Below are 23,666 nucleotides of genomic sequence, written 5' to 3' on the forward strand. Positions count from 1 at the left end.
GGCCCAAAAACCAAATAAAACAAAATAAAATAAAATAAAATAAATGAAATTAAAATAAAATAAAATAAATAAAACAAAATAAAATAAAATAAAATGAAGGGCAGGTACGAGGGCTTTTGAGTACACACCCACACCCATGCACACAAGCAGGTCCTATAATTAAAGGATGCAGCCCTGTTAGCAGTACTCAGAGAGACCCCAGCACCATGGTCAGCTGTGGATCTCACAAGCATCTCAATCAGCATGACCTGCCAAGTCATCAGAGCAAGGACGATGAGAAGGGGAAGAAGGAAAGTGAAAAAAGGCGAGTCCTCCTCTAATTCCTTTCAGCCAAAACACATGCTGATGCCTATTTGGGAAAAGCAAAGAAGCAAACTGGGCACAAGAAGATTGCTGCCTCGGTTACACCACAGCACCTGGCCCCATGTTTAACGGCTCCTCTGCCACCTGTCTGGGGTCTAGGTTTGCCCCAAATTGGCATAGGATGCACAGAATCTCTGTGGCCAGTAACTTTCAGAACACTACCATGCAGTCTCTGGCACTGCCCTGGGCCACTGGCAACTTGTCAGCAAAATGCTGACGATCCAGGGCATGGGCCCTGCGGTGTGACTGTACCATCTCTCACCCACCAACCATGAGGGCCAAGCTAAGGAAGTATCGCTTCTCAGACGCTGGTCCTGGCCTCATGCAGCCCAGGGCTGTGGCTGATTCATGGAAGGAGCCACCAGCACCCTGTGCCCTGTGCCCAGGGTACACCAGCTCACAACAAAGCTACTTTTCTCACTGAGGAAGAAGTGCAAAGGGGCTCTGTCTAGGTCCCTGATAACCTCCAGTGCCATCTGACAAGAGGGGCACATTCCTTCCTGGTGTTGACATTATATTGGGCCACACTGGAGGTGCATGCCTGGGACTGTGCAGTTCTGGAGATGTAAGTTAGCGACTCCAGTGTGTGAGGCTGATGCTCAAGTACTGAGCTACTACCAGGCCGGGATTGACTCTGTGCTTAGGGATTACTCTTGGCAGGAATCGGGACTGTATGTGGTGCTAGGGATTGAATTAGGGTTGGCCACATGCAAGACAAGCACCCTACTGGCTATACTATCACTCCAGCACCACCAGTGTTTTGTTTTGTTTTGTTTTGATTTGATTTGTTTTGTTTTGTATATTTGTTTGTTTTGCTTGTTTTGGGACCACACTCAATGGCATTCAGGGATTACTCCTGGCTCTGCACTCAGAAATCATTCATGGCAAACTCAGGAGACCATATGGGATGGGGATGGAATTTGTGTCAGCCTGGCTCTACCCTCTGTGCTATCCGGCCTCTATAGTGGTTTTTTGTTTTTAATGGGTTTATTTGGGGGGTGAGCCTCATGCATCTGGCGGCACTCAGAGATTACTCCTGGCTCTGCACTCAGAAATTGCTCCTGGCAGGCTCAGGGGACCATATGAGATGGCAGGGATCGAAATCAGGTCCATCCCAGGTCAGCCGCGTGCAAGGCAAACAACCTATCACTGTGCTATCGCTTCAGTCCCTACAGTGTTTTCTTGATAGCAATGTTTAACCTGTGTTAATCATGGTACTCTTCTGGACAACTTTCCGGGGCTATTCAAATAAGTTAGCACAATGAAAACAAGACGAAACAAGAAGGCAGGAAGGCCAAAACTCTTCTTTTTTTTTTTTTTTTTTTTTTTTTTGGTTTTTAGGTCTCACCCGGCAGTGCTCAGGAGTTACTCCTGGCTCCATGCTCAGAAGTCGCTCCTGGCGAGCACGGGGGACCATATGGGACGCCGGGATTCGAACCGATGACCTTTTGCATGAGAGGCAAACGCCTTACCTCCATGCTATCTCTCCGGCCCCTCAAAACTCTTCTTGAGAAACTCAAGAGCAGAACAAATCGAGGAGTTCTTATTCAGATCCACAAAACCGGAGCGAAAAGTAGTTTTTGAACAGTTGGAGGAATCTGAGGCACCTACTAGATGAGTATTAGATACTTCAAAATGTGTCCAGGAGAGACTATGAAATAGAGGGGAAAAAATGAGAAAGAAGAGAATGTGGGGAACATATTACTGAAAATTTCTGTAAATAGGCAATTCCAGTCCCTGCTATTGAGTACTGAACTAACTCATTAGCAACATCATCATCTTAAGAGATAAGTCTTTAAAGCACTGAGATTTGACTCTGCAACCTTAGGTACTAACTACACTGATGCTCCAGTGACAAAGATTGAATCTGGATTCTGTCCTGATACGGGTCTTTGGATTCATTACCAGGGAATAAATACCCATCTCTAAGTATTCTCTATAGAAAATGCCAGCTGGTCCATTTGAAAGCAGACTGACATGGAGGCATTTTTCCTCCCAAACATCTCCTATTTCAAGAGTTTATTTCAGTACTATTGAAATCTGACGGGACAGTTGTTACTCAGCACAGAACAGCTTCTCTGCCCTTCTAGATCATCTGAAATTCCAGGCCTGGACAGCTCATGTTTACTGCCTGCCAAAGAACTGCCTGGCCATTTTCTGTTTATAGCAAACAGGAACGGCCTGTCCCATAGCTGCACTCGTCAACCCTGTAGAGTTTGCATTTCCTTTTCTCTGGGGCCATACCCAATAGTGTTTCCACCTGATAGTGCTGGGTGTTAGGGAACCCCAAGGGCTATCCTCATGTGCTGGGAGTGAGGGTCTCATACATGCAAGGCACACAATGCACTACTGGGCCTATCTCCTGGGCCCTAGCACTCGCCCCCCCCCCCTTTTTTTGAGATGTAATAAATTACTTCCACACTAAGGAACCACATATGTATATGCTTACCATATAATGTCATGAACAAAAGATGTTTGTGTGTGGTATGGGGGTAGGAGTGGGAGAACGATAGGAGCAGAAGAAGGTGCTCCATTGTTTTCTTGAATTTTTGGCATATGCCTTCTCAGAGGATTAAAGGTCTACATTTCCTCTTAAACGAAAGTACACACTCAGGGAATTAACCTGCAAATAATCCAGGAAGTTTAGCGACTCCCTGAGCCCTCTTCTCCAGCCCTAGGTTCAATGACACTTTGGTGAAACTTCCCAGCTGCAAGTCCTGGGTTGACCATTTGCTGTCTGTCACTGATCACTGCTGGCCTTGCAGGTTTAGAAACTATCCAGCTAAAGCAGCCTAAATGTTGTGTCAAAGGTTTCATAAAGGGGACTGTGGGATTCCTCTGCTTCTGAAGTATGCTGGGCTCAAAGCAAACACCACCATTTAGCCTCTCAATGCTGGGTCCAGGGAACTTCTCTGATCCAACTTCATGGGGTCCCTTGCCTTCATGCCCCAGGTAGGATGAGTTCCCTGGCTATCCAGGGAGCTGAGCAGCAGCAAGGAGCTTATATGTCCCCTTTGAACCTCTGGCACTGCATGCTTAGCCTGGGTAAGGAATGTGTTTCGGATTCTGCCTGGAGGCATCACAAAAGCCCTCTGTTTGCTTATCTCCCCAAGCTCCAGGGCCCCTGGGCCAGGTCTTGCACACAGCCTAACCATGAGACATACTGGTGGAACAGATGTTAATCTGTAAGAAATAATCGGATATCTAAAAGGATGTCACTTCCTCTCCTGAGAAACATGACTAGCTTCTAGGGACTAAGGAGCTAATTAAGTCGAGACCCTTGGCTCATATTAAGTCAAACTGCTATTAGGCTTCCGGCATGAAAAGCTCCACTTTGCACTAGAGTCCAAGCCAGCGAACCATAGAAAAACCGTGACTTTCTGCTCTGAATGGAAACTAACACTCGAAGAAGACTCCTGCATGTCTGAGGGTTCACCTTCCAAAGAGCGTCATGCAGACACATGTCCCAGACCCTCAAGAAGCTGTGTTCACACAGCAAGGTAGGTAGGTCCTTCCACAAAGAGCTTGAGGTTGCATGGAGCCAGCAGGCTGGCCAAACACACCCAAGGAGGTGATAGAAAAAGGAGCTGATCATGCTGGCAGGGGCACTGCCACGAGGCCCAAAGAATCAAACTTGGGTGAGTGAGTGGGCAGAGGTAAGTGATCCTTCAACAGTAGTAGAAGGAACAAAAAGATTTAAGTGACTTGGGGGCCACTGTTGTAGGAGTCGGGAACATCACCCATGCTGGCCCCTGTGGGGACAAAAGGCCAACAAGCATCAGGAAATGGACTCAGTCTCCTAGCACCCCCTTGCCTGCTGGCCCTGCCATACATGGCCAAGCACACCAGACAAACTTCCTGTTCCCCAGAATGCCAAATGGGGAGAATTGGGGGTGATGGCTATTTGCTCTGATGTTTTCTGAAAGGGCCGCATCATCCACAAGTCCATTTACAAGTGAGCTGTTTCTTTTTTTTTTTTGGTTTTTGGGCCACACCCGGTGATGCTCAGGGGTTACTCCTGGCTGTCTGCTCAGAAATAGCTCCTGGCAGGCACAGGGGACCATATGGGACACCGGGATTCGAACCAACCATCAGGCAAACGCTGATGTGCTATCTCTCCGGGCCCTGGATACTGTTTCAAGATGCAGCTCATGACTGTCTTTCCTTTAGAAGACCATTTTCCAACAGCACTGAGGCAGCCACAATTCCAGGGAGCTTCTATTTTTACAGTGGATAGTCTGCACCTGCCTGCCTGGGCTCCCTGAATTAGGACCAGCTCTGCATTCCGGCTCTTCGATGCTGTGCACAGAGCAGCAACACCTTTGTGTGGCTGTGAGCTGAGTCTTAAGGAGATCCAAGGGTGACACTGAGATATATCCATGCCATCTGGTTTTCGAAGTCAAACTCAGCTCTGCTGAGCTGGGTTCCACTTTTCTGGGCTCTCCTAAATCCTATTGGCTTGGTAGATGTTGGTTGTTCAGCTGTGGCGTGGACCTTGAAGTTCAGGATAAGTTACTGGGCTGATGAGAGGCAGCAGAAGGTTCTGCAAAGAGACTGGGGGGATCCAGGGCCCCAAGCCCTGCAATGGCTCATCGCTGGGTTTCACTATTCAGCCTTTGTCAACCCTGACCTCCACAAAGCCCAAGAATGGCATTGTGTCGCGTGTCCACCTGCCTCCTGAGGACTAAGCAGGAACTCAAGGCCAGGAAGGAGACAAAGGCCATTTCCTGGACCCCACTGCATGAGGGTAGCTAGCCCTTGGCATTGGTACCATGTGACCCGCTGCAACCAATCAGACACTGGCTCAGCTCATCGGGGCTGGTGACACGAGCTGGTTACCTGGAAGCAAAGTTAGGGTGAGCGTGAGAGACAAGAAGATGTCAGGGAGCTGTTGTTACTCAGGAGAAGGCCTGAGTTTGCTGTCCACTGCTATATGAACAATGTCAGCACCTCAGCTCCTAGCCTCCAACATAAAAACAGGATCCCAAATAGCCCAGAAGCCATTTTTCTAAGCAAACAGTTTGTTCTTTGCTTCCTACAAATGAGCCGGTCAGATAACCATACATAGTGTGCCAGGTGGTCCCACATGAGGAGACGTCCCGTCTCTGCTTTCCTTGCTCAAAGTTGAAAGGCCCCAGCAGGCAACAGTGTCCAACCTGAGCACGGTGCTGGGTTCTGACCAGGGCTGTGATGCAGCTTACAGTCTGCACCCTCACTTGTTTACCAAGTTGGGCTTTGCCTGCCTGTGGAACCAACAGAGAGCCACATCCAGGTCTGCTGCAAAAGATCCAATCTTGATTGGAGGCCTCACAAGGCGGGGCTGGTGGCCCAGCTCTGAAGAAAGCCAGGTCAGAAGCACTGGCTCCAAAATAAACACCAAATGCTCAGAATAGCCTCCAAGGACAGCTGGTGACCTTTCCGCCTCAAACCTCTGATCGCCAGTATTGGGTGGCCTAGCACATATACAGTCTACACAACAAAGGGAAAGGGTTCAGCAACACCCTGAAAAGGGCTGATGGAAGGGCAACAACTGAGTTCTGGAAATACAAACTCAGAGGTGAATTCAGTGCCCGGAAGTCAGTTTCTCACCACTAGGGATTGCCCCAATCATTCCAGGTCCTGAAAGTTCCATCAGAGAAAAGGAGACGGTGTAACTCATCTCTGGGCCAAAGACCCAATGGATCTTGCATTCCTGGCTATGAAGGAAGAGTCACCCCAATTCCAGTCTAAGAGTAGTGGGCGATCCTCATCTCATCTCTAATTGGGACTCAAGTCACAGCCAACTTAATATTCAACAACAAAAATTGGGCTTTCTCCCTGCGGAACTGGGGTGAGGCGGCTGGAAGCTGGCAAGGTAACCTAGGGAAGGCTGAAGATTGCCTCTGTGAAGACACAAGTCTGGAATATTCCCCGCATGTGCATTTCTGCGAACTGCTAGTAAAATGAATCAAGGCCACATACATGTAGCCCCGCTGGACATGATTTTGTGGACTTAAGCCACATCTTTTTTTTTGGTTTTTCTATTTGTTAGTTTTGGGGCCATTCCTGGTTGTGCTCAAGGCTTACTACTCCTGGTCCCATGCTCAGGGATTACCCTGAGGTTTGGGGGACCATATGAGTGTCAGGGATCGAACCTGGGTAAGCCATGTGCTGGGCAAGTGCCCAACCCACTATACTATCCCTCCGGCCCCTTAAGTCACATATTGACTCCAAGCTCCCTCCCAGGATGGTGGATCAAAGCACCAAAGTGAAAGAGCAGGATTCCAGTGTCTTGGCTCAGTGTCCCGTCTGATCTGTCCCCTGGTTGGTGTGGTCCAGCATTTATTCACTGGCAGGTGGGCAATGCCTTGGCTGGAATGTGCTCCGGGGTGGCGATCCCAGCTCCTCTTGCATTGGGGCTTTGGGAGGGCCGGGTGGAAGCTAAGAGGCTGCTTGCCTGTGCAGACTCACCCTGGGCTCCACAAGTCTGGAACCCACCCATGGAGAGGGGTGCCAAGAATGTCAGGCCATTGCTTCCTAGCCTCTCCCTACTCAGTCTGTGTTTAAGGTGTGGCCAAGTATTAAAATGTTTTGTGAGAGTTCACCACGCTTAAAAAAAGAAAGTGAGGTTTTTTTTCTGGGTTTGGATCACACCCAGTGGTGGTAAGGACTTACTCAGCACTCTGCATTCAGGGGCCACTCCTGGAAGGACTCTAAGAACCATATGGGGTGCCAGAGATGGAACTCGGGTCGGACATGTGCAAAGCAAGCACCCTACTTGCTTGTACTGTTTCTCTTGCTCTCCTCAGTCCTCTGTTTTAATAAATGATCCCAAAATATCTATGAAATACTACATTCGGAATCAGACCACCAAGATGGGTGAGGATAGCAATAAAAATGTTGCCTGTCACTTCCCAGTGCCAACCCCCTTTTGAGGTGCCAGGCGAGGCCATGGTTGGGGTTGTCGGGGGGGCCATGATGGCAGGAGACCTAGGGCTACTGCATATCTCTGGAAATACATCCCTTCTAGAGGCCCTTTGGTCCTTGCATTCTTGGCTCAGACTTTAGTAACCTGCTTTTCCAGCGGCCAGAAAGTGAGAGAGACTCGACAAGCCTGCACTCGGCTGGGACCAGCCTGCCGATGCCTTTCATTTCACTCAGCACCTCCCCCTCAGCTGCTCTCGCCTGGACAGGCACCTCTGCTTCTTCCTCTTCAGGCTACTGTCATCATCTCTAGTCTCTGGAGGCACTCAGACACCCATGGTTCTACCTCTCTGACCTCTCTGAGCTGCAAAAACTGTGTGTGCTTGCAGGCCTAATCACCCACCTCCCGCCTGAGACCACCCCAGAGCCAGCAAGGGACAGGGCTCACCCCAACCCTGGCATCCCAACCTGCCACTTTCTTTTTTTTTTTGTTAGTTTGTTTTTGAGCCATACCCAGCAGCACTTAGGGGTTACTCCTAGCTCTTCATTCAGAAATTGCTCATGGCTGGCTCAGGAGACCACATGGGATACTGGGGATTGAACCCAGGTCATCCTGGTTTGACTGCATACAAGGCAACGTCCTACAGTTGTGCTATCGCTCTGGACCCTGTCATTCACTTTCAGAGAGCCCACAGGGCTGCAGCCTACAGTCTCCTAGTCATTGTGTCCCTGAACCCACAGAATGCAGACACTACCAAAGACAGGTACTGGAGCCTGGGGAGAAGGAAGGCTGCTCAGTGCACCCCCAGATCAAATATCAGCACGACTGTCAGGAATAAATGCAGATACACGAGCCTCTAAACAGTTCCCACACAGACACGAACCGTCAACCATGCAGCTTGATTCCTCTGCGTCATAAGGACACAAGGTACCATGGACCCTAAAGCGACATTCCTGGCCACAGCAGGAGAGAGATTAGGAACTGTAAGGTAGTTCTATGGCAGCTGGGTCCTGCTCCCCAGGTCCCTGGGCCCCAACAATGTCTGGTCCCTGAGATGAACTCTCCTGTTACCCTCACAGTTTCAAGTCCCTGAGACTGATTTCTCCTGTGGCCCCAACATTCTCTGGTCCGAGTCAGACACCCTGAGCCCCAATATTCTCTAGTCCTTTAGTCAGACCCACCTGAGCCCCAACACTCTTTGGTTCCTGAGACAGACCCCCTAAACACAAACATTCTCTGGTCCCTGTAACAGATCCCCTGAGCCTCAACATTCTCTAACCCCTGAGGAAGACCCCCTGAACTCAGCATTCTCAGGCTCCTGAGTCCCTATGCAGGACTTCAGAAGACCAGTATGAGGCATCAGAGCTAAAGAACCAGAAGTGGAAGAGCTTTGGGACAAACCCCTCTTTCTCCCTATCCCTGGGGACCTTCTGAAAAACCAGCTGACCCATCCACTGTGGGAGAGAGAAGACTGAAAAGGCAAGTAACCAAGTGCCATGTGGTGGTTTCTGGTCTCCATGTGGATGGACACTGGCGCCATCAGCAATAATGCTGACCCCCACCAACTCCACAGGAGCTGTGAGGCCCCTTCAGGAGCCATGTGATCAAGGGAATGGGCTGAGGAACACCAACAATGGCAGCAGGACCAGCAGGTTCACTCAGAAATGCAACTTGAGGGGCCAGAGAGATAGCACAGCAGTAGGGCGTTTGCCTTGCAAGCAGGCGACCCAGGACCAACGGTGGTTCGAATCCCGGCATCCCATATGGTCCCCCGTCCTTGTCAGGAGCAATTTCTGAGCATAGAGCCAGGAGTAACCCCTGAGTGCTGCCGGGTGTGACCCAAAAACAAAACAAACAAACAAACAAAAAGAATTGCAGTGGGTCCACCGAGACACAGCTAGATGGGCAGTGGGTCTGTAGAGATGTGGCTGGATGATCACTGGGGCCACAGAGATGTCACTGGATGGGCAGCAGGGCCCTCATACTTACTCTGACTACACGCTGGATGCTACTCTTCCCCCTGGCATTCACGGCAGCTCTGTCACAGCCAGGCCATCAGCACTATAACACTGAAAAAGATACAAGTTGCAAAAAAGAAAATCAAAACCCATTTCATTCCTCACACAGCAGAAGGGGCTGCCCAGGCAGGATATCCTCTTGGCACTGGATCCCCAGGAGATGGGAACGCACGCTGAGCTGGGGTGTCTGATATACTTTTGTCCTCCAACCCCACCCACACCTTTCCTGCTGGCTTGGGGCCTCCAGCCTTCACTTCACTTTTTATTTCATTATGGGAGTGAGAGCAGGTGTGAGAACTGGCTGTGTGTGCTCAGGGCTCTTTGCTCAGAGATCACTCCTGGGCATGTTCAGGGGACCCTCTACAGGGCTGGGTCAGCCATGTGCAAGACTAAGCTTAGCTCAGCTCCTCTGCAATATCTCCGGCCTCATCTTTCATTTTTATGAGATCTGTGAATGGGGGTGACTGTACAGAAGTCAGCCATGTCTATAAATGAGCCAAAGTTCCATTGTGAGGACAAGACAGAGGAAATGAGTTATTTTTCTAGTCTGACAAGAATGGGATGCAGACAGTAATCAGGAACAGAAGCCGGCTCCGCTATGTACAAGTAGGGTGTGTGTCCTTTGAAATGCTGTGTGCCTGCTTAAATAGGAGAGAGCAGAGAAGTTATGAGCATTCCTTCTCAGACCCCTAAACAACCAGCCCAGTCCTACGAATAACTCGGAAAAACTCCTGCATGGGTCACAGCAGGAGCCAGCCCAGGGGACTTGCGCAAGACCAACTCTGGGCAAGTGGAAGTGCCTACACGCTGCATTCCTGAGCGAGCCCCTTATCTTATTACTGATTACGTAATAGGGACTTAGAAAGCATGGCTCACTGGTATGTGAAAGACGTAGCCTTCCATACCATTTCAGTAATACACAACATTCTGAGGAGAAGGAAGATTTGGGCAGTGAGACCTTTTGATCTGTTTACTCTGCAGATACCTCGTAACCATCCCATGCATAGCTGAAAGAGAAAGCCAGACATCTCCAAGATAGAAATCACAAGGTACAGAACCAGGGCTTGCCAGAGGCATGTCTGTCTGGTCGTCTGGCTGGTTGGCTGGCTGTCTCTCCCACCTCTCTCTCTCCCTTTCTCTCTCTCTCCATCCTTTCCTCCCTTTTTTTCCCCCTCCTACTCTTCCTCCCCCTCTATTTTCTCTCTCCCTCTCCCTTCCTTCCTCTCTCTTCTCCTCCCTTTCCCTCTCCCCTTCTGAGGGGCCAATGACCAATGAAAATAGTTAACAGGGAAGCTACAGGATGAGTTTAAAAAGACCATTAATAAGTGGACACCCTTCCTGAGCACACTCTCATCATCAAGAAAACAATAGCAACGACAAAAAGCTTCCAAATAGGCAGGTGCTCGAACTGCACCATGATGCATCCCAGAGCTCGACACTTCTCCAGGGGACACAGTCCAAAAATCCTGGGACACCAGTAACCACACAGACAGCAGCAAACACATATGGCCTTTTCTTGGGTATACATGTCTGTATAATGGGTAGTCCACTATGGCCATACCACCCTGAACATGCCCGATCTCGTCTGATCGCAGAAGCTAAGCAGGGTGCCGGGCCTGGTTAGTACTTGGATGGGAAACCACCTAGGAATTGGTGGTCCTGTTTGGGCCTTTCATGGCTCGGCACTCAGTAATCACTCCTGGTGGGGTTCAAGGGAACCCTATACTATGCAGGGGAGCAACTCTGGTTAGCTGTGTGCAAGGCCAGAGTCCTATCCACTGTACTATCATTCTGGCCCCACCAGTGATCAATGTAACTGATGAGTTGGGCACTGTAAGAGATGAAAAATAATTATGAGATTCTAATAAGAGGTACATGAATGTGGTCTCTAATTACATCCTCTGTCATGTACTTTCAGGCCAAGGTAACTGGGGAAGGGGCAGCAACTCTGAGATGGGAAGGGGCACTGCAGGTCCTTTACTTTTCCCATTCCCCATAGGCACAAAGCCAAGCAAGCTTTCTGTTATTGTTGTTATTATTATTTTGAGGGCCTCCAAACAATGCTCAGGGGAGCCACTTCTAGCAAGACATTAACTAGGTCCAATGCTTCAGGGCTTTGGGGTCTCTTGGGACAAACCTAGTGGCACTCAATGCCAGGCAGCAAACTCAATTCTATTCTACCTGCCCCTGACCCTCAAGCTCCTCCCAAGCCCTGACCTATAACTTCTAAATGATAAATATGCATCTAGAGGCAAGCAGATGTGAAGAACAGAGGTGCTTCCCCCCCCCACCCGCAGACAGATGCTCTCAGCAGCAGTTTTCTAAGTGAGAATCTAGGGGCCTGCCTGCATCAGTGTGCCCACAAGTATCAGAGCTCTCAGCTGTCTCCATTTCATTCCCTCACCCATGCTTACTGGAGAAGTACTTAAAGGTGGTACAAAAGGGGCAGAAGCAATAGCACAGTGGCAGGGCGTTTGCTTTGCAAGTGGCCAACACTAGATGGACCCTGGTTCGATTCCTAGCATCCCATATGATCCACCAAGCATGCCAAGAGCGATTTCTGAGCGCAGATCCAGGAGTAACCCCTGAGCACCGCCAAGTGAGACCCAAAACAAACAAAATGGTACAAGAAAGTGAGAAGGGGTGCTGAGAAAGCTTCAGAGTTAATAGTTAAGCTGACAGAACAGACACCCTCACCCACATAGTTAGACACCAACTCACCAACCTATATAGCCAGAAACCAACCCAGCCACCAATTCACTCACTAACTCAGTGACCATCTCAGCAACCAACACAGCTACCAATCAAGTCACTAACACAATTAACAATTAAGCCATCAATTTATCCACTAACTCAGTCACTAACCCAGTCAACAATCCTGCCACTAATTCATTCACTAGCTGAGCCACCAATCCAGCTACTAACCCAGTTATAAACTCAGCCACCAACTATTCCACTAACTTAGCCACTAATTCAGCCACCAATCCAACCACCAACTCAGCCACCAACAGTCACTAACCCAGTCACCAATCCAGTCACCAACCCAGCCACCAATCTAGCCACTAACCCAGTCAACAATCCAGCCAGGAACCCAATCACAAGCCCAGCCACCAATCCAACCATGAGCTCCAGAAATGCCTCTCCAGGGTACAGACCTCACTCTCCCCAGCACTCAAGCTTCAAGGCCTATCCTAGAAGATAAAGCAGAAGGAGGGTCCATGCTAGCTATGGAGGTGGAGCTGAGTGGGCCAGGCCTGTGTCCGCATCTCCCAATGCTCCGTCCCCCATCCCAGGACCCTGCTTAGGAAACATGCCAGTGCCTCTCAGCCAGCTCAGTGATACCAGTTATGTATAACAAGGAAGGAGACACTGGGCAATGGTCAAGAGATGCAAAGACTCCATGTTCTCAAAGACCCAAGTTGGGCTCAAGAGCACACTCCAAAGCTGTGTTTTGAGCACAGGTAAGGAGCATGGCCTAGGCTGCTGGGGAGAGAGAGGCCCTGGTCTTGTGAGGCTCTCTCCTTGGCACAGAGCTTACCCCAGTGTCCCCAACACTCACCCACGTCACACCAGCTGTGCTCACCACTCAAAGACGCCCTTTGTCACTCAGGTCCGGGCAGCCCTGCCTTCAAGCATTTCCTGAGATGGGAATGATGCTATAAATATCCGAGTAAGAGGCAACGTCTTCCCCTGAAGGGAGCGGTACACACCCACCACCCCCACCGGCCCTCAGAGCCACCACAGTCACACAAAGCACCTTTCATGGGCCTCACAAGCCTTCCCAATCATCACAGGAAACACAACAGTCTGTCCTGTGTCCATGGACTCCAAGGCCCTCCCATCCCGCTTGGGCGTCCGACCTCCTGCCCACATGCTGAGTCCCATACAGTGGAACTTGGAGGTGAAGTGAAGGAAACACCCAGAGAAGCAGGAAGCCCTGATATCCCACAGTGGAGAAAGCTAAGGATGGGTCCATTGAAAACACTGGAAGATCGGTGGAGCAGGGCAAGAAATGTTCATGGCCCAGATCAGTGGCCATCAGTGGAGTGACTCACCCAGGCCTGCAAAAGCCCTATCCTCAGCATGCCCAGTTCTACCCAAAACCAGAAGCAAGGGCATGCCATTCCAGGGTTTCTGCAGTGACAAAGGCTACCAACTTTTGGCATCAATGAGGCTGTGTTCTGGGCAGTGCCAGCTCTACACATACTCTCTGGCTGGTTATCCAGGCTTACTTTCTCCAATCAGGTCTCAATCTCTCAGGTCCTGCTTTCTGTGCCAGAACTGGTCTGTGTGTCCTTATCACTCACAGAACAATTCCAGCTAAAACATTTGGAGCAAGCGTGGAATTTAGACCTTGGTGATTCTTGGAAAGTTCTGTCAGCACCAAATGGAGCGATCCAAGTTTGTCATAAAGTAAGGGATGAAACAGATGCAGGCAGAGTGTGTGGAGTGGGGAGTTGCTCTGGGCAGGAGCAAGGACCAGCCAGGAGGAGACTGAGTAGGGATTGAACTATTGGCTTCTCCTGCCTCATGTTCTCAGAGCAGGCATTTAGCCACCAAACCCCACGGATCCCTAAGTTGTATTTGTTATGAGAAACTGTGAACTTGAGTGATTTTTACATAGCAGCAGCTAGCCATGTCCTCAGAGGAAAGAGTATCCAGCAGGAATCTGGAAAAATGTGTGATCCTGAATGAATTGGGGATCATAGCTAGGTCCCTGTCTCCTGACTAGGGTGACCCCTTAGCACCCAGCATCTACCTGCTCACTCAACTATATCAACTCAAGCTCACTCAGACACAGGAAGGCAGCCAGTCTTCCCACGGGCCCTCTATGAGCGGTGGACGGAAGTGATGCCTGCAGCCTCCGGCTTCCTGACGAACACCCCATACTATCCTCAATATGCATAGCCTAGGGAAGGAACGGGGTTTAAGAGCTATGCCTTCCCTGTTGCTCGAACCGCTGACTGAGGGCTGCCTGTGAGAATGCAGGGTTTCCCCAATATTTTTCAATGGTATAGGACTGGGTTGCCACAGATTCCCTTATTTCTCAAGAAAGATGCTGCTGCTAGCAGTGATTGGAACCTATGTGGGCACGTAAGCATAAACACAAAGATGTCTCCCACAGTTCAGGCCAGCTTCATTTTTTTCCCACCAACCATCCGGTGTTTCCCGCCTTTCTCATCCAATCAGAAAGGTGCCTTCCCAGACCTGCTCCTGCTCATAGGCTAGATTGGGATGCGCAATTTCCCAGGGCCAAAAGGCAACTAGCAAGGGTGAGCAAGGCAGTCTTTAGCCAGTGCCTCATGTGAGGAAGCGAAACAGCCAACATCTGAGCCAAGTCATATACATATATATATATATATATATATATATATATATATATATATATATATATATATAGTTTTCACAATATTATTAATAATAAGAGAAAGAAAACAATCTGGATGTTCCTATTCCAAGGCAGTGAGGTTGGCCCATGCAACTACAGGATATGGGCAGACCACAGCTGCAGGCAAAAACCATGATTAAGGGCATAGAGGGCTGTGGGCCACTTGAGCCTGTGGCTGCCAGCACTCACTCAATCACTGAGCACACACCTACCAGCACTCAATCATTAAGCACATACTTGCCATCACTCAAAGACTGAGCACACACCTGCCAGTACTTAACCAATCACTAGCACACGCCTGCCACCACTCATCTGAACACATGTCTGGCAGCACTCAATCACCAAGCACACACCAGTCAGTACTCACTCAATCAGCAAGCATCCATTGGCCAGTACTCAATCACCAAGCACACTGTTGCCAGTACCCAATCACCGAGCACACACCTGTCAGTACCCAATCAGGAAGCATGCATCTGGCAACACTCACTCAATCACCAAACATGTCATCTGTCTGACAGCAAGCATCCTTCTGCCAGTACTCAATCACCAAGCACACACCTGTCAGTACCAATCACCAAGCACACACCTGCCAGTACTCAATCACTGAGCACATGTCTGCCAGCACTCACTCAGAGGCAGCAGGACAGGACAGCTGCCCTGCACCCTCCAAGAAGAGCATCTGTTCCAATATGCTGCTGCACGCTGTGCGTGTAAGGAAACATGATTCAGTCTCCCTGTTATCTCTGGATTCTGTGATCTGATAGTCTGGAGTCAGAGGATTTGTGTCAAAAGGAGCAGAGGCAGAAACTCTCGAAAGGCCAAATGTGCACAGGAAATGGGGGTGCAGAAAGAAGGGGGGCTGGCTTTCTACCAAGCAAATGCAGGCCAGCAGCTCTATCAGCCTCTGCAAGGGACATCCCAGAGTATGTTGCTGTGGTCCATATCAGAGTCAAGGGAGTGACTGTTGTGAACTGCATCAAACCCAACTGCAAGGAAAACCACTTCAGAGGAGAAAAAAAGATAAACAAAAGTCTGAGAGAGGGCCCAGAGAGATAGCATACCAGCATTTGCCTTGCAAGCAGCCGATCCAGGACCAAAGGTGGTTGGTTCGAATCCGGTGTCCCATATGGTCCCCCGTGCCTGCCAGGAGCTATTTCTGAGCAGACAGCCAGGAGTAACCCCTGAGCACCGCCAGGTGTGGCCCAAAAACAAAAACAAAAACAAAAACAAAAAGATAGCAACAAGAAATGTGCAGAAAGCAGGCCTGGTTTGTTTTACATAAATCCATCAGGACAAGGCCAAATCATCCCAACACAGTCGAGATGGGGCTAACCACGACTTTGCTCTGGATCAGTCATGAGCCTTGGAGGCTGCCCGCATTACCCTTGGCTGAGCTCGAGCTGTTGGTTCCTCACACTGTGCATTTATTTCCAGAAATCATTTGTCTGAAGCGGATGTAAACATGCGCACAAGTGCTCATTACAGCACCTTGGCAACAAAGAAGCCACCAGAAATGCCTGGACACCCCCTTACCAGCAAGAGGGCCTGGCCTAAAATCAGTGCTGGCATGTTAAAGCAACCATGCCAAGAAGCCACTCTAATTAGCATCTACAGGTGACAGGAAAACATGGGCAGGAGACCCTTGCAGAAAAATGAAAGTAAAAGCCAGCACAGCTTACACTGACCCTGGAAAGTAGTGAATGGTATTGACTGAATGGGGTCCAGGAGAGACTCAGTGCCTACATGCACAGGGGCCAGACTGTACTCACTGTGGCCTAGCGACTCTCCCTGGCAGCTCAGGGAAATTCTGCAACCAGCTCCATCCCTCTAGAAAATACCCACTACAAAATAAAACAGGGCAGGGAGTGGTCAGTGTAGGGAAAGCTCCTGGGAATAGCCAAGGGAAACCCACAAAGAACCGCACACTGGACCCCTATGTCCTTAAGTGATTGTGGGAAGCATTCTAGGTGTCCAATGAGTTTCTGCGCTCTAGCCAGCTTTGAAGAGCTAGGGCCAAGGCCAAAGTATGCACACAGGAAAGGAAGGATTTCCAGTCCTGGCCCAGGTCCTGACACCCAGGTCTCCCCGTGAATTCAAAGATACACACAGACACATAGACATATACACAACAGAGCAAGGCACACACACACACACACACACACACCACACCAAGGCTTTTCCAGGCACAGCCAGTTCTCCCACACTGTTCCACTGGCATGCAAGCATGAGGAGTCAGAGCTGGGGATAAATGCTATGCCATCCATGTCTCAGCCATGTGTTTTGACAAAAACAGCATTTTCACCATGTCCTGTTTAGACTTCAATTCCGCTTCAATGACATGAGGCTAAAGCCAGCCTTTCCAGACATTGGAGAAATGTCAATCAGAATGAGTCTCTCTCAAGCATGATGGAGAAGCAGGAAGACAAAAGAAGTGGGAAGGCTGGGAGTCAGCCAGGGTGTGTGTACCCAGGATGCAAAGTGGCCAGGTGAGAAACACCTGATGACTCAGGGCCAGGAAGATGTACAACAGGTAGGGCGTTTTCCTTGTAAGCATCCCAGAGTCCCACCAGGAATGATCCCTGAGTATAGAACCAGGAGTAAACTCTAAACACTGCTGGGTGTGGCGCCAAAACAAACAATAATAATAAACTAATAATAAACTGACTCCTTCCCTCCCTGGCATCCAGCTCCTCTCTGCCAGAATCAGCAACTACTAGATATTAGGTGTCCTTCTGAGAGTCTCCTCCATCAGAGGAGGATATAAATCCATGCACATGGTTGAGTGATGGTTTAGCAGCATCCCACAACACCTAAGCAGCATACTTTGTTGCCTAGCAACACCACTGGGGAGCTCTATGGACCATGATGCTCACTACAGCCCGGAAGCGACTATGAACAGCAAACCCTCTGCAGGAATCCCATGGCACGTTGCTGTCATACAAATATAAGCATCCATAGGAGACATAGGTAGAATTACAAGACACGCTAGGGAGGAAGAAAGGAAACTGAGAAGCAAAGGAAGAAGCAAGCAGTGTTTCTGTAAAGCAGCCAAAATGCTCATCTGTGTATACACACATGTGACCACTGTGGGTAGTCACACAGCTTCTGGTCTGTGTTTTTTACAGAAAACACAAAATGTAAATGGAAAAATGTAAATGGACTGGGAGGAGTGCAGGAGAGATTTCCCACTTTAAAATTCTTGAATACATTGAATTGATTATTTTGGTAAGTCAAGAGTTAAACAAATTTAAACACAGCTAGAAATCTGTGCAACATAGATGAAAGCAGTCATAGCAGCCATTTGTAAAATATCTTGTAGGGATTTGATCAAAAAGAGAAAGATCTAGGGGACAGGGATGTGGCTCAAGGGATAGAGCAAATGCAGAGTCCTGGATTTGAGCACATGAATAAATTAAAATAAATTAAAAGGCAAAGCTCTGGAAGGCATAGACCTAAGAGTGAAAAGGTGATTCCAAAAGTCTGATCATAAATACTTGATAGCCCAGAAGGAAGAAGAGAAGCTAAAGTTGAGCCCAGGGAGGAGGGATAGCCATCATAAGGGTAGAGGACAATCCATATCATCAAAATTCATGATCTGAAACTCACCACTCATATGGACTCCAAAATATCATCGTCCAGGGAGAGGGGAGAGGGGAGAGGGCAAGAGGGAGAGAGAGAGAGAGAGAGAGAGAGAGAGAGAGAGAGAGAGAGAGAGAAAGAGAGAGAGAGAGAGAGAAGAGGGCAAGAGGGAGAGAGAGAGAGAGAGAGAGAGAGAGAGAGAGAGAGAGAGAGAGAGAGGAGAGATAGCCATCATAAGGGTGGAAGACAATCCATATCATGAAAATTCATGATCTGAAACTCACCATTCATACGGTCTCCAAAATATCATCATCCAGGGAGAGGGGAGAGAGCGAGGGAGAGAGAGAGGAGAAGGCAAGTGGGGAGGAAGAGAGGGGGAGGGAGGGAGAGAAGGAGAGAGGAGAGAGAGAGAGAATTATTTCAGGAACATCATTCTGGTCTCACTGCTGGGGAATATCGCAACCAACAAAATAAAGTCAAGCCTGGACATGGCCAGCAGGTAAATCAACAGGCAGACAGCAGAGAGTGCCTGGAGGGGACAGACAAGTCAGGAAACAGAGCTCAGGACAGTGGGTTTATAAAGAGCAGCTGGTCAGGAGTGAGTAGACATTCACATGAGCCAATCTGGGGCAGAGAGCAAGTCAGTGATGCCCTGGGGAGGAGTAATAGTTACTAACACCCTGGGGGAGAGAGAGTTACTAATGTCCCCTGGGGAGAAATAACAGCTACTAATGCCCTGGGGAGGGAAGTAACAGCTACTAATGCCCTAAGAAGACGAATAACAGTTATAATGCCCTGGGGAAGGGACTAACAGTTATTAACATCCTGGGGATGTTAACAGAGCAACAGCAAACACTAATGCCCCGTGGAATGGTGGGCACTGACAGCGGGTATTTGATGCCCTGGAAAACGAGAAAGCAGACACTGGTATTTAAGGCTTGGAGCAGCAGCAGGCATGTCCCTGAGAAGCAGCAGACGAGCCCAACAACCATGTGACTCGAGCAGAGTGAAGCAGGAGCAGCAGGTGAGAAGCTGGAGAAAGGGAGAGACTGTGAGAAACCCAGATGGGGCTTCCTGAGGGAGAGCAGATGTGCTCAAAAGGTTCTAAGTACCGAAAAGGGGAGGGGAGAGAGCTGATGCATTAAGAACTGCGGTTCATAACACCAAGTCTGAAGATGCCTGTCTAGGAACTGTTTTCCAAAGTTCATGGCTTAAAGTTTATTTTAGAAATAGTAAGTTACAATACTAATGATGGCAGGGTTCAGTGCAAAAAAAAAAGAAGTCCCAATACCACATCCTCCATGGCAGTGTCAGCTTCTCTTCACCAGTCAGCCAACCCTTGCCTCCACCCTCTCATCCTTCTGAGGCCATAAGCCCATAAAGACCAGTATATGGTTTCTATTACCTTTGGGGACTTGTTATTCCCATACTGTTTCTTTCTACCTCATACATAAGAGAGATCATTCTGTATCTTTCCACTTCTTTCTTTCTTTCTTTTTTTTTTTTTTTTTGGTTTTTTGGGTCACACCCGGCATTGCTCAGGGGTGACTCCTGGCTGTCTGCTCAGAAATAGCTCCTGGCAGGCACGGGGGACCATATGGGACACCGGGATTCGAACCAACCACCTTTGGTCCTGGATCGGCTGCTTGCAAGGCAAAATGCTACTGTGCTATCTCTCCAGGCCCTTTCCACTTCCTTCTAACTAACTTTACTTAGTATCTGGATACTCTAAAGCAGGGGTCTCAAACTCAATTTACCTGGGGGCCACAGGGGGCAAAATCGGGGTGAGGCAGGGCCGCATAAGGGATTTCGCTTACCGAATATTCGCAATAAAAAAAATCACATTAGTAAGAAAAAAAAATCACATTAAACATTTGCATATGTTTAATGCGATTTTTTTCTTACTAATGCAATTTTTATTGCGACTATTAGGTAAGTGAATAATTGCGGATACTGCAATATTTAAAAGCCGGCCGCAGGCCACAAAATGTTGTACTGAGGGCCAAAAACGGCCCGCGGGCCGTGAGTTTGAGACCCCTGCTCTAAAGGTTCATCCACAAAGCAGAAAATTGCATGATTTCACTTTGGTTTGGTTTTGGGGACCATACCCCAAAACTTAGTTCTGGCTCTGAACTTAAGAAATCACTATTTGGAAAGAAAAAAAAAAAAAAAAAGAATCACTCTTTGGGGGCCGGAGAGATAGCATAAAAATAAGGCGTTTACCTTTCATGCAGAAGGTCATCAGTTCGAATCCCGGCATCCCATATGGTCCCCCGTGCCTGCCAGGAGCAATTTCTGAGCACAAAGCCAGGAATAACCCCTGAGCGCTGCTGGGTGTTGTGACCCAGGAAGGAAGGAAGGAAGGAAGGAAGGAAGGAAGGAAGGAAGGAAGGAAGGAAGGAAGGAAGGAAGGAAGGAAGGAAGGAAGGAAGGAAGGAAGGAAGGAAGGAAGGAAGGAAGGAAGGAAGGAAGGAAGGAAGGAAGGAAGGAAGGAAGGAAGGAAGGAAGGAAGGAAGGAAGGAAGGAAGGAAGGAAGGAAGGAAGGAAGGAAGGAAGGAAGGAAGGAAGGAAGGAAGGAAGGAAGGAAGGAAGGAAGGAAGGAAGGAAGGAAGGAAGGAAGGAAGGAAGAAAGAAAGAAAGAAAGAAAGAAAGAAAGAAAGAAAGAAAGAAAGAAAGAAAGAAAGAAAGAAAGAAAGAAAGAAAGAAAGAAAGAAAGAAAGAAAGAATCACTTTTGGCTGTGCATGGGGGACACTAAGAAGTACCAGGGATCAAGCCTGGTTTGGTTCTGTGCAAGGCAAGAGCCTTACTCACTTGTGATCTCTCTGGCCTTTAAAACTGAGTAATATTCTATGGTGTATATAGTTTCTTGATTTGGTCATCTGTTCTTGGACAGTTGAATTGTTTCGAGTTTGGCTATTGTCAATAGGGCTACAATGAATTTTGCATCTATTGGGAGTAGAGTGCAAATAAATGTCTTTTCAGGCCCTTGGAATAAATGCCAAGAAGTAGAATCGCTGAATCACATGGGAGGCCAATTTATAACTTTTTCAGAAGTGTACCTATTGTTTTCCAAAATGCTGTTGAAATTTATCTGGAACAATAAAATTCCCAGAATAGCCAAAGCCATACTAGGGAATAAGATCAGAAGTGTTTCCCTCCCCAATTTTAGATTAGACTATAAAGCTGTAGCAACCAACAATGTGGAATAAAAGCAGACTTTCAGATCAATGGAACAGAATGGTAAATCCAGAGCTAGATCTGTAGATATGCGGATAGTTAATCTTTGACAAAGGAGTGAAAGGTATGAAGTGAAGCAAGGAAAGCCTCTTTAACAAACAGTGCTGGGAAAACTAGTTAGTCACATGAAGAAAAAAAAAAGAAAAAGAACTCACTCTTCAAGCTGTGTTATCCTTTGGATATGTATATCTCGGATGCTTGTCTCTCTATATATTTTGCTTGCATGCTTTTCTGCTCTGGAGAAGCCTATGTTCTCTCTCAAACATCAAGTTCTCTCTTTCCCCTCACATCTTTCTTTCCTCACATTTTGAAATAAGTTTCAAAGAAAGCTGTCTTGCTTTACCCTCCCTGGCCAAATGAACTCAGACTCTTTCTAAAACCATACAGAAATGTCAAATCAAAATGAATTAAAGATCCTGATTTATCAGAATCTATAAATTAAGTTGGAGAGAACACAGGCAGAGCCCTTTGTGACACTGAATCTAGAGGCATCTTCAATGCTTCCTTGCCATAGGCCAAGCAAACAGAAGCAAAGATCCACAAACGGGGCTACCTCATACTAAAAAGCTTCTGCACTGCAAAAGAATCGGTGACCAGAATAAAAAGACATGCCATAGACTGGGAGCATGTGTGCCCACCACTCATCTAACAGGTAAATCCAAGATATTTCGTTCCATATTTAAAGAAAAGATTTGAATCAGAGATATAGTAAAACAGCTAAAGCGTTTGCTTGCCTTGCATACAGCTGACCTGGGTTTGATTTGATCTTGACATGCCACATGGTTCCTCATGCCCTGCCAAGAGTGATCCCTGAGCACAGAGCCAGAAGTATGCCCTGTGCACCTTTGAGAATGCTTCACCCCAAAGATAGACGAAAGAAAAAAATGTCTACATCTAGGAGGTCAAGTTCCTTGTTAGGGGCACAGAAAGTAAAACAGATAGGTCTGGTTGCAGGTCTCTGCACTGGATTGGGCACGAAGAGTGGGGCATTCCAGCTGCTTGAATCCTACCAACCCAAGCACAGATCATGGAAAGGGAGGTGAAATTCCTGCCTTAACTGGGGTTCAGAGGTCAAATAGCCCTGAACTCTCAACATCTGGGACATGTGCTACTATCACCTCTGGCCCACCTGGGTTCCTCAGGCTCTGAGTCCACAACACCCCTTTGATACCTCCACAGGCCCTTATGAACACACCCAACCCCAGCTGAGAGAACCCAGGGAGCTCTGTAGGAAGGACCTCCAAATCCAAACTCCCAGCAGAGACTGATTTGCATTGATTCTATTTGTAGTTCCACAGCAGGTCCAGTCCTGAGCTGGTCACGCTTTTGGACATGGAGTACAGCGAGGCCGACTGCCATGTGCAAACATGGGATAGCATGATACTGGGTAAGCTGGCTGGGACTGAACACACAAGAGTCACAAAGGCCTCCTGCTGGCTGTGGGCAGTTTTACCATCAACACATTTGCCCCCGAGGGGAGTTGGCAGGAGGGAGCCCCAGCTACTCGCAACTGTTTTTGTTCAATGTTTTCACTTGAACAACGATGATGCTGACAGTGTTGGGTCTCTGAGGGGGAGGAAACACCACTTTCCCATCTCCTGGTCTATGGGTCTTCTTGAGAATGTCAACTTGGCCCAATTACACTGATTTTTCATGTAGGAAAATAGTAGGGTCTGTTTCCCATCGGGGCTCTGTGTGCATGGAGGAATCCCACTGTTTAATTTTCGTGTCTGGGAGGAGAAGAGCTTATAATTATGCAGGAGGTATTACTATAATTAGGTTTTCCAGTACCGTAGGCAGCCCTGTGATCCAATTGTGAAATAACAGCATTCTGGGGCCGTGTTATTGGGCTGGCTTCTTCCCTCCAGTGGAACATCACATTCCTCAAGGCTTAGGAAGCACAAGAAAATCTTGTTGAGCTCTTTTGGGGAGTGGGGTGGGGTGTGGGTCACACCCAGCAGCAGTGCTCAGGGGACATATAAGATATCTGAGGTCAAATCAGGTCAGTCAGTGCAAGGCAAGTACCCTACTCACTGTACTACCCTCCAGTCCTATCTTTGAGTTTTTTTAAATACAGAAGCTAACATAAATAGGATTAGTACTCAGCACACACGCGCATTGCATGCAGACATGCAGGGATCTGACAATCACATTGGCTGTGAGCTACATCCCACA

General features: G+C 48.3%; 1 protein-coding gene across 1 annotated transcript in view; it reads right to left on the bottom strand.

Annotated features, from left to right (window-relative positions):
- PPFIBP1 (PPFIA binding protein 1) overlaps positions 1-23,666 on the bottom strand; it is a 99,857-nt gene that overhangs the window by 55,248 nt on the left and 20,943 nt on the right. The window contains exon 2 of the mRNA XM_049783789.1: positions 9,257-9,336. The gene's annotated coding sequence lies outside the window, so the exon portion shown is untranslated. The remainder of the gene's footprint in view (positions 1-9,256; positions 9,337-23,666) is intronic.

This window comes from Suncus etruscus, chromosome 11, assembly GCF_024139225.1.
Source record: "Suncus etruscus isolate mSunEtr1 chromosome 11, mSunEtr1.pri.cur, whole genome shotgun sequence".
NCBI lineage: Eukaryota > Metazoa > Chordata > Mammalia > Eulipotyphla > Soricidae > Suncus > Suncus etruscus.